The sequence below is a fragment of the Passer domesticus genome, chromosome 4 (genome assembly GCF_036417665.1).
Source record: "Passer domesticus isolate bPasDom1 chromosome 4, bPasDom1.hap1, whole genome shotgun sequence".
Classification (NCBI taxonomy): Eukaryota; Metazoa; Chordata; class Aves; order Passeriformes; family Passeridae; genus Passer; species Passer domesticus.
The window spans coordinates 3,827,259-3,840,614 of record NC_087477.1 but is presented as its reverse complement, the minus strand read 5'-3'; positions in this window follow the sequence as shown (position 1 = coordinate 3,840,614).

Genomic DNA, 13,356 nt, shown 5'->3' with positions numbered 1-13,356 from the left:
GGCAGGACTCCAGCCCCCAGCATCCTCAGCCACAAAGGGCAAGGGCTGCCTGCTCAGAAACTTGCAGCTCTGCACTGCCCCAAAGCTTTGCACTCAACCAACCAAAGCTGCCACTGATTGCTGTAGGATGCTCAGGCCCTGGACTGACAACACCTGGAGGTTTGTTGTCCTTTGTGTCCCCTTTAGCCTCTGGAGGAAGAGAGCGAGCCAGAGGAGGTTCTGCTGCTGCTGTGGTGCTCTGCAGACAGGCAGCAGTGTGAGGGACAGGGAGTCACCTGTCATTTAGAGCCTGATTTCTCCTGAGCTCTATTCCCAGCTGTCCTAAGCAGAAGTCATGAATTTGGGTAAAAGTGAGATGCTCAGGCATTAAAACTCAATTAAAAAGGGCTGATAAGTCTACTGTTTAAACAGGATTGTGCATGTTTCTGCAGGAGATATTTCAGGCTGGCTACAATCAGCATGCAGCCTCCTGTCTGCAAAGCTTGACTTCCATTAGTTAAAACCTCTTCAGTCGAAAAGGAGGAAAGGGATGGAATCCTTCTGGTAGTGTTCATGCAGATGCTGATGTGGACTTTCTTTCAGCTTGCCAGGCTGGCACCCTACTGCAACAGGCCAAGCCCACAGCTTTCTCCACACTCCTCAGACACCAGGAATGTCAAGGGTGCCCGTCCCACTCACCGAAGTGCGCGCTTGACTCCTTCCATCTCTGAGGCGAGCTGCCGGGGGCAAGGGAAAATGAACCAGGTGCTGTTAGAAAACTGTTTGTGCTGAGGAATCCCCCAGAACAAGTCCACCCCAGCAGAGAGCATTCTCCTTCCACAACATCCCTCCAGGAGCAACACTTCTTTAACACAGCAAGCAAGACTGCAGGCCAATACCCTAGGCTGTGTCTACCTTTTGTTCAGCTTTGCCACTAAGGAACTAGAAACTTGGCCGTGAAGACGCAAATTGTTCCTTAGCAGGCAGTGCCTACATTGGAGCTCACTGTCCAGCCTACAGCTAAAGCAGCTTTTTTCTCCTCTCTTTCCTGGACTTGCTTTTTCGTTTTGTAAATTGCATGCAGCATGTGCCATGTGGTTGCTGTAAACAATTCCCAATAAAAGCTTCCACCAATCCCCTCTCAGCACTTGCAGTTCTGTTGGGACACAGCACAGGCCCAGCTCCAGGCTTCAGGAGCACACACAAAGTGCTCGGCAGTTTGCCCTGCAGCGCAGAGCCAATGGCTCTTGGAGCACACAGAGGGGGTCCAGTTAGACAGGCACATCCTTTAAGGATGGAATGCAAGCAAAAGATGCTTTTCCTGAGTTCTGGAGAGACCTGCACAGTTTTTGGTAGGATGCCTGCAAAGCTCTCCCAGTCTGCATTTTGGAGGTTCCTACACCCTGCCGGACAAGAGACACCCCCTTCTCCAGCTGAAGCTCTTGACAGGAGCTTTACCAGACATATGGCATCTTTATGCCATTTTTGCTCCAACGTGCTGCCCCAAAGGAAAAAACAACTTCTATTTACCAGCCAAACGAAGAAAAGCTTTCCAAGAAGCCGCCAATGAAAAGGTGCTGCTGACTGCTCTACGGACTCGCTCCATCCTTTGAGCAGGGCTGCTCGAGTCCGTAGGCCAGGAAACACAAATGGAAAAAAACCCCACTTGCACAAGTCCTGAGACTGTGCAAGTAAAAAAGGGGTAAAACAGGACACTTGCACAAGTCCCGGGACTGTGCAAATGAAAAGGGGAAAAAAAGGACACACACAAGTCCTGAGACTGTGCAAGTAAAAAGGGGAAAAACAGGACACTTGCACAAGTCCTGAGACTGTGCAAGTAAAAAGGGTAAAAACAGGACACTTGCACAAGTCCTGAGACTGTGCAAGTAAAAAGGTGAAAAACAGGACACTTGCACAAGTCCAAGGACTGTGCAAGAAAATACAGAGAAAAAGGAACACTGGCCGTAATCTGAGAACAGCTCAGACGAGGTGATCCTCCTGCAAGGAGCACGCCAAGAGCTGCTCTGCACGCTGAGGCCTTGCAGGCACCAGGAAAACCTCCTGGTGACAACGCTGTGACGTGGCAACCCTCTGCTGACATCACAATAGCAGCTGCTCTGGCTTGCTCTGTGAGTTCATGCATGGCAACCAAACCTCCTCTACAGCTAATGCAACAGAAAAGCCCAGAAAGTTCTCCTCTGCCCCAAAGCAGCACAAAACCCCCTTGCAGTCCATAACCCACAGCTCAAAGGATCCCAGAGTAACACAGAACAGGCACCAAGCCCATTCACCCTGTATGCCAAGCTGAACACTCAGAAAGAGCCAGCATGTGAGGAAGCCAAAGGCAATGTGCCCTTTTGCCCAGCAGTGCTTCTGACTAAAACCAAGAACATTTGTTTAAATGCTGTGGATGAAATTGTGCTTTGCTAATATCCTGGAGAGTTCCCTCAGCTGGAATGCCTGTCATTCCCACTCATTTGCTGCATGGCTAACATCAACCAGCAAACTGTAGGGCTTGCTGAAGGAACAATGACACCTAAGTGGGGAGAAAAAGCCAAGTAACCAACCTGCTGCACACACAGCACACTGCTGCTGCACAATTACAGCACCTCAAAGAAGCCTTTGGGGCCTGTGCCTCACTTATGGCAGCTTCCCTGCAGTATGCATCTGGCAGTCACGGGGATCTGACTCCAATGGACACACAGAAAGAAGGAAAAGAACCTTAAATCCCAATGTGGGACAATGTAGAAGCTGGTGGGGGGAGGAAAACCACCAAAATGGGCAAGTCCCACCTAAAAGAGAATTATGAGGCAGAGTCCAAATAGCTCAGCTGGTGGGCACACCTTAGCAAGGCAGGCTCAGGAAAACAGAGCAACCACAAGCTTTCCAAAGTTCAGAAGCTTCCTTCCCCCTCCTCTCCTCTGCCCTTGAAAACAATTTTTTTCCCCCTCCTAAAAATACCTTCTTGAGCACGAACAGAAAGTGCCTGGAAAAACCACCAGGTCCCAGTTAAAAACTAAAAAGAATGGAGAAAGATCTGGGCTTTTGCTGTTTGCCTGCTCTTGCAGCCATGGTAGCATTTTGGAAGGGCTCTACACAAGTCGAGGTGTTTCCCAGCCCCAGGACCACCTCTGGCATGAGCCCAGCAAGTGGAGTGGAGAGAGCAGCTGGTCAGACACCACATGTGACAGCTGGGAGGTTGCATATTGTCCTGATGCAAATTCCCTCTGCGTGTCACACGGAAAGTCAGGACAATTTTCAAGAAATGTCTGATTAGATGAGGAATGCCTGTGGATCTACAGACCCCACATTTGTGCCTTACTGGTGTCATAATCCTGAAGCTTTAAGATGTTTCTGGGTGACCCTAATTTCCTCCAGGCTAGAGATCAGGGAATAGTTTCAAACATGCACTGCTTGCAAAACAGTCCCCAGAGCCAGGCATACCGTTTTCTGCCCACCATTCACAAAACACTGCTGTTTCCTCAAAGGAAAACTACAGAAAGCTCCAACAGCCTGCCCCCAGCCCAAGAGTGTTGCCACGTTCTCTTCATAGAGAAAAGCAAGACACAATTCTTCCCAGGAATATTTCTGGGTTTCACATTTTCTGAACATCAGAGAAGGAGAAAATTCTTATGACTGTGTTGTGCCAAAGGAGAGTGCAGTATGGAGATTGTTTACCCAAAGTGAGGATGTTTTGTTCCCTTGGCCTATCAGGGCCACGAGAATGTGTGTGTCGGGACTGCCACGAGACAGACACGAGAGAATCAGAGCGGATGCAGTTCTGTGCAGCTGTGAGCAAGGGTGAGTGTGGGGCAGATTCAGTTTAGATGCAATGTATATAGTATGGTATAAGAAAGTAATTATTTAGGCTTCTGATAAGGTGGAGTCAGATGCATCATTCTCTCTCCCTCTCCACAATGTCACAGTCACCTTGATTTTCCATACAAGAGTTTCCAACTGATTTTTTCCTCTACTTTCTTTATCCTGTGTCTCAGCAAAAGTGGCTTCTGCCAGCACAATGAAGTGGACACAGACCATTCGTTCACATGCAACAGCACGGGTTGGTGCTCCAGCCTGAGAGCTGGAACTCAGCAATTGGGCAATCGTGCTTTGAGATGCAACAGCAGCCAGAGAACGAGTCTGGGGGTGACAGCTTGGGGACAAGGCTGGCCCAGCAATGGCATGGCACACAAGCTGTGCAGGAGGCACCGTCAGCATGACAGCCCTAAGAATGCCACAAAACCCACACAGTTTTACACATTTATGGGATGCTGGTTGCTCTGCATGTATGTCTGTACTGCTGCCTTTATAACCTTTTGGAAATGGTCAGAGCTAGCAGGATTCACCCCCACCAGGAGCTGATGCAGCCTGGCAACCTGCTGACTTACAGAGGCTTCTGGCTTTCCAGGTGAAGCCAAGGCAAGCCCTGCTGCTGCTGCTGCTGCTGTGGCAGAAAGCCCCGTCTGGGCAGGGATGGCACCACTGTGCCACGGGCTGTTTCTCCTTCCAGAGCTGGGTGCTGCTTTTGAGCCACTGATGACGGCTGGCGGCAGAAGGAAGGGGCCTTTTCCCGCACCAGCACTCATGGACGCACCAGGGCCACCTTCAGGGGAGACGTTCGGCCCCACAGAGTAAAGCAGAGGGCCACAGCTGGAAACGCTTCCTTTGGAGCCTTCCTCTCTCTGGAAAGAAGGGAGCCGAGGGCCAGGACGAGCAGCAGGGCCCGAGCCCGGCCCGGGCCTGCAGGGAGGGGCGGCTGCCGCTGGGCGGCGCCATGGGCAGGGAGCGCGCCTGCGCGGGGCGGGCGGGGCCGGGCAGCCGCCAGGGGGCGCCCGGGGCGGGGCGGGGCCCTGTGTGAGGGGGGAGAGCCTCGGGCAGTGCGGAGCCACAAACGGGACTGTCCGTGCGGCACGCACAGCGCCAGGGCCATGGACAGCGCCGGGCACAGCACAGCTTCAGCGCAGCCTGGCCAGGAAGGGAATGCTCCCACGGAGTGCAGGAGTCAGGTGGTTGGATTCCCAGTCCTGTGCTGAGCTGGCAGGGCACAGAGCCTCCTCAAGCACCGCTGTCTCCTCTCCAGGCTTCCTGCACTTCCTTTGCTGACAGGGTCCCATCAGCCAGGCTGGGGGCAGGCTCAGCTGATGTTACAAAGTGCAAAGATTTTTACAAGGATTTCTTCAAATCCCAAATACATGTTTTCTTGAGCTAAGAGGCTTTGGCTCTTTTGATTCCGGTACACTGTGAGCACCCTTGCTCACAGTGTACCCCCAATTTTACCCTGTCTGTTTCAATGCAGCAATATTGTCTGCAGAACTCGGGAAGGTCCTGCTTTGGCTGTAGCAGAGCAGTTTCCCCAGCCTTTCAAGTACACCCAAGCTCTTGGTTGGAACTTGTTCACTGCTATGTCCAGTCCTGTTGGTCTGGAGATCGCCACTGCTCGCTGTAAGTCCTGTAGAGTTTTGCTGAGAGAAATGAGGTAATTATTCAAATCAACCTCTCCTTATATGTGTGTGTTTCCTGAAATGTGTGGTACTTGGTAGGGTCAACCATACAGCAGCTTACAGGGCCAGATTTTGCTGGTGCCCCATGTCTGAATCCTGATTCAAAGCAGAGCCATGGGTAAGGCTTGGAACCATGTCAAGGAGATTTCCTGACGTATTCTACCCAAGTTCAATTGGATTGTGTAATTCATTCTCTCTCCTTTGCCACTAGCTTGGGGCCTGTAAGGAGCATGAAGATCCCAAGCTATTCCCAAGGCTTTCCTAACCTCTTGTACCCCTTCTGCAAGAAAGTGGGAACCTCTATCTATGACATTCCCAAAGGTACCCCAAATCTAGGTATTATTTGATTCAACAGTATTTTAGCCACTTCCCTAGATTGGTTGGTATGACAAGGGAAGTCTTCTGGCCACCCAGAAAAGGTATCCACCAGATGTAGGAGGGATTGATACCCCCATTTTCTGAGAAATTCAATGAAATCCATCAGGCATTATTCCCTTGGAACATCTCCAGATTTTATGGCTCTTAGCACTACATTGCAAGCTGTGCTACAGTTGTCTCTTTTACAAACTATACACTTTTGGAGTCTTGATTGTACAATCTGAGCCATTTCAGACCCAATTACAGATTTTTGCAAATGTTTCAAGAGTTTTTCAATACTCCAATGAGTAGCTTTGTGTTTGCAATCCATTTTTTCGCAGAGGAGTGATTCTGGGACTACTCTTTGCCCAGCTGGGATAAGTGCCTAGCCTTGTGGATCAAATCACGCTTCTACAGTTTCACTTAATTGACAGTCCCTAGCATTATACTCTGTTTTTTCTACTGGGAGAGGTATCTCTGGCAAGGGTATTAAAGATAAAGCTTTGTTTTCTAACATGTCTTTTTCTGCAGCCTCGTTGGCTAAATGTTTCCCCAATTCAAATTTGGTCCTATCCACTTGGTGTGCTCTGCACTGCCTGATGGCAACTTCCTCTGGTTTCTGGATACTTTCAAGTGTGTCCAAGATTTCTTTTCCATTTTTGATTGATGTGCCTTGAGAGGTCAAAAGGTCCCTTTCTTTCCAGAAATCCCATGTACCCGTAGCACTCCAAAAGTGTATAATGAATCAGTTCAAATGTTAACTCATTTTGCTCTACTCAGTTCCAAAGCTCGGGTGACTGAAATTAGTTCTACCTTCTGGGCTGGAACATCAGAGGGGAGTGTCCCCGATTGGATTACCTCGGGCTGTGGAGTCACTGTGTATCCAGATGTTTGGATAGGAAGATTGAGGGCATGGTCCTGTGAGAGAGCAGATGCTCCTGCTGCCCGCTCTGCCTTTGGCATCTGATATGCTGCAGGTGTGGCAGCTGCAGCAGGATTTCCTGTGGAAGAGGCAGCACTGCTGCCATGGCCCTCGACTGCAGGGGCCCTTGGCTGTGCCCCCAGCACAGGAGTGTCACCCACGGGGGGCACAAGGGGAAGGGGAAGGGCATTAGGAGGGAGAGAAACCAGTGTCTAGGGAGTGTGTGAGGGAAATACCAATTGATTTCCTTTTCCTTGAGTAAAGAGTTGCAAGAGCCCTGCTAGAGCTGCTGGTGGCTTGGCCTCTTGCAGGGCTGGGGAGAGCCCTGGGGCCAGGGCCCCTCCTCTTTTTGGGACACCAGGTCTAGCTGGGCAAGTGGCCCCTGTTCCAGCCAGGAGCAGAGGTGCTGTGCCTTCTGCCCTGGGCAGAGGGACCTGCCACTGTCACCAGCTCTTCCCACAGCTCGTCCTGATGCTGGGCCTGCCCTGAAGGGATGGGCACAGGAGGGGAGTGGCTGTGAAACCCAGGGCGGGGCTTTCACATTGCCTGCTCTCAGTGAGTGTCTGGAAATGACAGTTTTCCATCTTCTGCCAACCAAGGCTGCCAGTGTTTCTGTGTTTGTATTGATGAGAAGGGTAGAGTGTGGGTTTGTGGTTTCATGGAGAGCAAAGCAGTCTGAATTCAATTGATTTCAATTTTTTCTTTCTTGGTATTTTGTCTGTGAAAAGTCTGAAAATCAAGGACATCTTTCTGGAATCCACTGTCTGTGACCTCAATACTGGCTGAGTGACCCTTCAGGACCTTGACCTGACTAAGCGAGTGCATGAACTCTTTTAGCTCTTTTTAGAGGGAGAAAATAAACCAAACCCAAACCTGTTTGTTGAATCTTTGGAAAATCTGACTTATCCAAGAAAGTATAATTTGGAACATACAGATTTTCTGTTCATAATTCATTCAGGTGCCTGTGAAGCCAGACCAGCAATGCCCTCTTCAAAGATTCAACACAGCTGATTGACATCAAGTCGCTTGAAATTTTGGCCTCAACTTTCAGTGATATTTTGAATATGACAATTCCCGTTTCAAGGAGGAGCAGAATGCATGTGCACAGTTCCATTATGGTTTGTTTTTTTTTTTTCAACACACAGATTCTCTCATTTCCCCTTCTGTAGCCTTAAGCATTAAAATCAACCATCTGCTTTGGAAATGCAGCTGAAATGTAGCTCTTTCTGCTGTTTTGCTTAACTTTTTTTTAGGGGCTGAAAATATTCAGTTGTAATTTGCTTTACATTCTTTGTATTATTTGCCACTGTGGCATTGGAAAAATTCACAGGAGTTTCTCCCATCTTGGATTTTAAAATAATTTAAAATATTATTATAAAGACGATTTGGCAATATTTAATTTTTGCTGCTTGTGTAACTTTATTAAATCTGTGCTTTAAAACAGGTGTCACCTAGCAGGCTTTCAGTTCAATGACAGCAGTTGCTTTTCAGCAGGCTGATTTTCCTGTAGGTCTAGCCAAGGAAAGTACCTTAGGAAACTGAGTTTTCCACATTGTTGCAGTGTAGGAATGGTATTCCCTAGTTGAGTGCTCACACTGATACCCCTCAGAGCACGTGCCCCTCACTGACTTCCCCACCACTTTCCCTGTGGCAGGATGGAGAGAAGAGCACAAATAGGTAAAGATCACGGGTTGAGATAAGAACAATTTACTAGAAAGAGCAGTGAAAAAAGAACACAAACGGTAATAACAACACTAAAAGGAGAGTGTACCAGAGGCAAACGAGTCACACATGATCGTTCTCCACGCAGAACTTGGCACAGCCCGTGACTTGCTGACACGATCCGTCCTAAGGACGTGATTCGTGGAGGTTCTTTTTTCACTGATCTCAGGGTGCAAAAACTGACACGACAAGGGGATTTGCAGTAAAATCAAAATACATGTACTTTTATTAAATAGCCATAGCAAAGATGTGTTAGAGAAAGGGGGAAAGAAGAAAGGGAAAAGAATAAGGAAAAGAAAAAGAAGAGAGAGAGAGGGCAAGGAGGTATATAGCTACCAGACGTGTGGATGACAAAGTCCCTCGAAGTCCGGTCGACGAAGAGGCCTGTCGTCTTCACGTCAGGGGAGATCTCAAAGGTATCAGTCAGGTCTAACCTTTTTTATAGTCCTTTTGAAAAGGGGGAAGGGGACCCATTTCAAAATAGTCTATTGATAAAGGGTACAAGGAGTCCATCAGTAGTCCATCAGGAGCAGGCGTTGTCAGCAGCAGATGTCGTAGGCAGGAACCATTGTCTTCTCGGTCCAGTGGTCGCTTGCAAAACTTGCTCCGGTCCCCACACACGCCTTCCTTCACCCTACGGTGGGGATTTCAGTCTTAGTCCTTTTGGCAAAAGAGGGGAGCTTTTCCATGTAGGGGTCGCACGTCTCAGTCCTTGAGGGGAGAACCTTCTCCCATCTCAGTCCATCTGTCACGGTGGTTGATGTACGGTGAGTGGAGGGTCCTTTTGTGGCGACCTCCAGGAAGGTCATTCCAGAGAGAAAGTCCAGCCAAGTCAGAAGGGTGGAGAAATTCCAGCACTAGCGTTGCTAGGTGATGCAGGCGAAGGAGAGCACACTGCCCCTTCTTGGGTGCAGTGTTCCATGAGTTGAGCAAACACACCCGTAGGCAATAATCTGGCTTGGTGGACCAGACAGACCTGGATTTTCAGAACAGGATCTTTCCCTTTCTCCGGTGGTCTTGGCTTTCATGACGATCGAGAGGCAAAAAATGAGGGAAGTTTCAGACAGACTCTCACACATAGCAACAGGGGGCCGGTGATGTTTTCCTTGGAAACTGACCATAGCAACAGGGAGCTAGGGATGGTTGCCATGGATACTGACCATAGCAACAGTATGCTGGTGATGTCTGCCATGAAAGCTGACCACAGCAACGAGGGGCAGGGGATGGTTGCCATGGAAACCGACCATAGCAACAAGAGGCTGGGTATGGTTGCCATGAAAACTGACCATAGCAACAAGGGGCTGGAGACGTTTTCCTTGGAAACTGACCATGCCAACAGGGGGTTGGGGATGGCTGCCATGGAAACTGATCATAGCAACAAGGGGCGGGGGATGGTTGCCATGGAAAGTGACGATAGCAACAGTGGGCTGCGGATGGTTACCATGGAAACTGACCATAGCAACTGGCGGGCTGGTGATGATTGCCATGGAAACTTACCATCGCAACATGGGGGTGGGGATGATTTCTAAGGAAACTGACCATAGCAACAGGTGTCTGGTGATGATTGCCGTGGAAACTGACCATAGCAACATGGGGCTGGTGATGGCTGCCATGGAAACCGAGCATAGCAACAGGGGGCTGGTGATGTTTTCCTTGGAAACTGACCATAGCAAGAGGGGGCTGGGGATGGTTGCCATGGAAACTGACCATAGCAGCTGGCGGGCTGGTGATGATTGCCATGGAAAGTGACCATAGCAACAGGGGGCTGGTGATCTTTTCCTTGGAAAATGACCATAGCAATAGGGGGCTGGTGATGGTTGCCATGGAAACTGACCATAGGAACAAGGGGCTGGGAATGGTTGCCATGGAAAGTGACTATGGCAACTGGGGGCTGGGGATGGTTGCCATGGAAACTGACCATAGCAACGGGGGGCTGGTGATGGTTGCCATGGAACCTGGCATAGTAACAAGGGGCTGGGGATGGTTGCCATGGAAACTGGCCATAGCAACAGGGGGCTGGTAATAATTGCCGTGGAAGCTGACCACAGCAAGAGTGGGCTGGGGGTAGTTGCCATGTAAATTGATCATAGCAACTGGGGGGTGTTGATGGTTGGCATGGAAACGGACCATCGAAACAGGGGGCTGGTGATGGTAGCCGTGGAAAGTGACCATAGCAACGCCGGGCTGGGGATGGTTGCCATGGAAACTAATCATAGCAACAGGGGGCTGACGGTTGTTGCCATGGAACCCGACCATAGCAACGGAGTGCTGGGGATGGTTGGTATGGAAACTATCCAAAGCAAGAAGGGGCTGATGATGGTAGCCATGGAAACCGACAATAGCAACGGGGGGTGGCGATGGTTACCATGGAAACGGACCATCGCAACAGGGGGCTGGGGACGGTTGCCATGGAATCCGACCATAGGAACAAGGGGCTGGGGATGGTTGCCATGGAAACTGACCATAGCAACAGGGGGCTGGTGATAGTTGCCATGGAAACAGACCATAGCAACTTGGGGCTGGGGGTCGCTGCCATGGATACTGACCATAGCAACAGGGGGCTGGGGATGGTTGCCATGGAAACTGACCATAGTAATAGGGGCTGGTATGGTTGCTATGGAAACTGACCATAGCAACAAAGGGCTGGGGATGGTTGCCATGGAAACTGACCATGGCAACAGGCAAGCTGGTGATGGTTGCGATGTAAACTGACCATAGCAACGGGCAGGGGGATGGTTGCCATGGAAACTGACCATAGCAACGGGCGGGGGGATGGTTACTATGGAAACTGACCATAGCAAAAGGTGTCTGGTGATGATTGCCATGGAAACTGACCATAGCAACGGGGGGCTGGGGATGGTGTCCATGGAAACTGACCATAGCAACAGGGGGCTGGGGATGATTGCCATGGAATCTGACCCCAACCAGAGGGGGCTGGGGGTGGTTGCCATGGAAACAGACCATAGTAACTGGGGGCTGGGGATGGTTGCTATGGAAACTGACCATAGCAAAAAAGGTCTGGGGCTGGTTGCCATGGAAACCGACCCCAGCAAGGGGGGCGTGGAGATGGTGGTCATGGAAACTGACCATAGCAACAGGCGGGCTGGTGATGGTTGCGATGGAAACTGACCATAGCAACAGCTGTCTGGTGATGATTGCTGTGGAAACTGACCATAGCAACAGGGCGTGGGGGTGGTTGTCATGGAAACCGACCATAGCAACGGGGAGCTGGGGATGGTTGCCATGGAAACTGACCATAGCAACAGTGGTCTGGTGATGACTGCCGTGAAAACTGACCATAGCAATGGGGAGCTTGGGGATGGTTGCCATGGAAACCGAGCATAGCAACATGGGGCTGGTGATGGCTGCCATGGAAACCGACCATAGCAACAGTGGGCTGGGGATGGTTGCCATGGAAACTGACCATAGCAACAGGGGGCTGCGGGTGGTGTCCATGGAAAGTGACCACGGCAACCGGGGGCTGGTGATGGTTGCCATGGAAACTGACCATAGCAACAGTGTGCTGCGGATGGTTGCCATGGAAACCGACCATTGCAACAGGGCGCTGGTGATGGCTGCCGTGGAAACTGACCATAGCAACAGGGGTCTGGTGACGTTTTACTTGGAAACCGACCATAGTAACGAGACCTGGTGATGCTTGCCATGGAAACTGACCATAGCAACAGGGGGCTGGGTATGGTTGCTATGAAAACTGACCATTGCAACAGGGGGTTTGTGATGGTAGCCATAGAAATTGACCATAGCAACAGGGGGCTGGGGATGGTTGCCACGGAAACTGACCATAGCAACGGGAGCTGGGGATGGTTGCCATGGAAACTGATCATAGCAACAGGGGGCTGGTGATGGTTGCCATGGAAATTGACCATAGCAACATTGGTCTGGGGATGGCTGCCATGGAAACTGACCATAGCAACAAGGGACGGGGGATGCTTGCCATGGAAAATGACCATAGCAACAGTGGGCTGCGGATGGTTACCATGGAAACTGATTATAGCAACGGGGAATGGTGATGGTTGCCATGGATCCTGACATAGTAACAAGGGGCTGGGGATGGTTGCCATGGAAAGTGGCCATAGCAACTGGGGGCTAGTGATAATTGCCGTGGAAACTGACCAGAGCAAGAGTGGGCTGGGGTTGTTGCCATGGAAATTGATCACAGCAACAGGGGGCTGGTGATGGTTGCCATGGATACTGACCATAGCAAGAAGGGCTTGGTGATGGTAGCCATGGAACCTGACCATACCAACAGGGGGCTGGCGATGGCTGCCATGTAAACTGACCATCGGAATTGGGGGGTGTTGATGGTTGCCATGGATACTGACCATAGCAACAGTGGGCTGAGGATGGTTGTCATGGAAACCGACCATAGCAACGAGAGGCTGGGGATGGTTACCATGGAAACTGTCCATAGCAAGGAGGGGCTGGTGATGGTAGACATGGAAACCGAGAATAGCAACGGTGGGTGGGGATGGTTGCCATGGAAACGGACCATAGCAACAGGGGGCTGGGGATGGTTGCCATGGAAACCGACCATAGAATCGGGAGCTGGGGATGGCTGCCATGGAAGCTGATCATAGCAACAAGGGGCGGGGGATGGTTGCCATGGAAAGTGATCATAGCAACAGTGGGCTGCGGATGGTTACCATGGAAACTGACCATAGCAACGGGGTGCTGGGGATGGTTGCCATGGAAACTGACCATAGCAACTGGCGGGCTGATGATAATTGCCATTGAAACTGATCATAGCAACTGGGGGCTGGGGATTGTTGCCATAGAAACTGACCATAGCAACGGGGGGCTGTGGATCGCTGCCAAGGAAACTGACCATAGGAACAAGGGACTTTTGATGGCTGC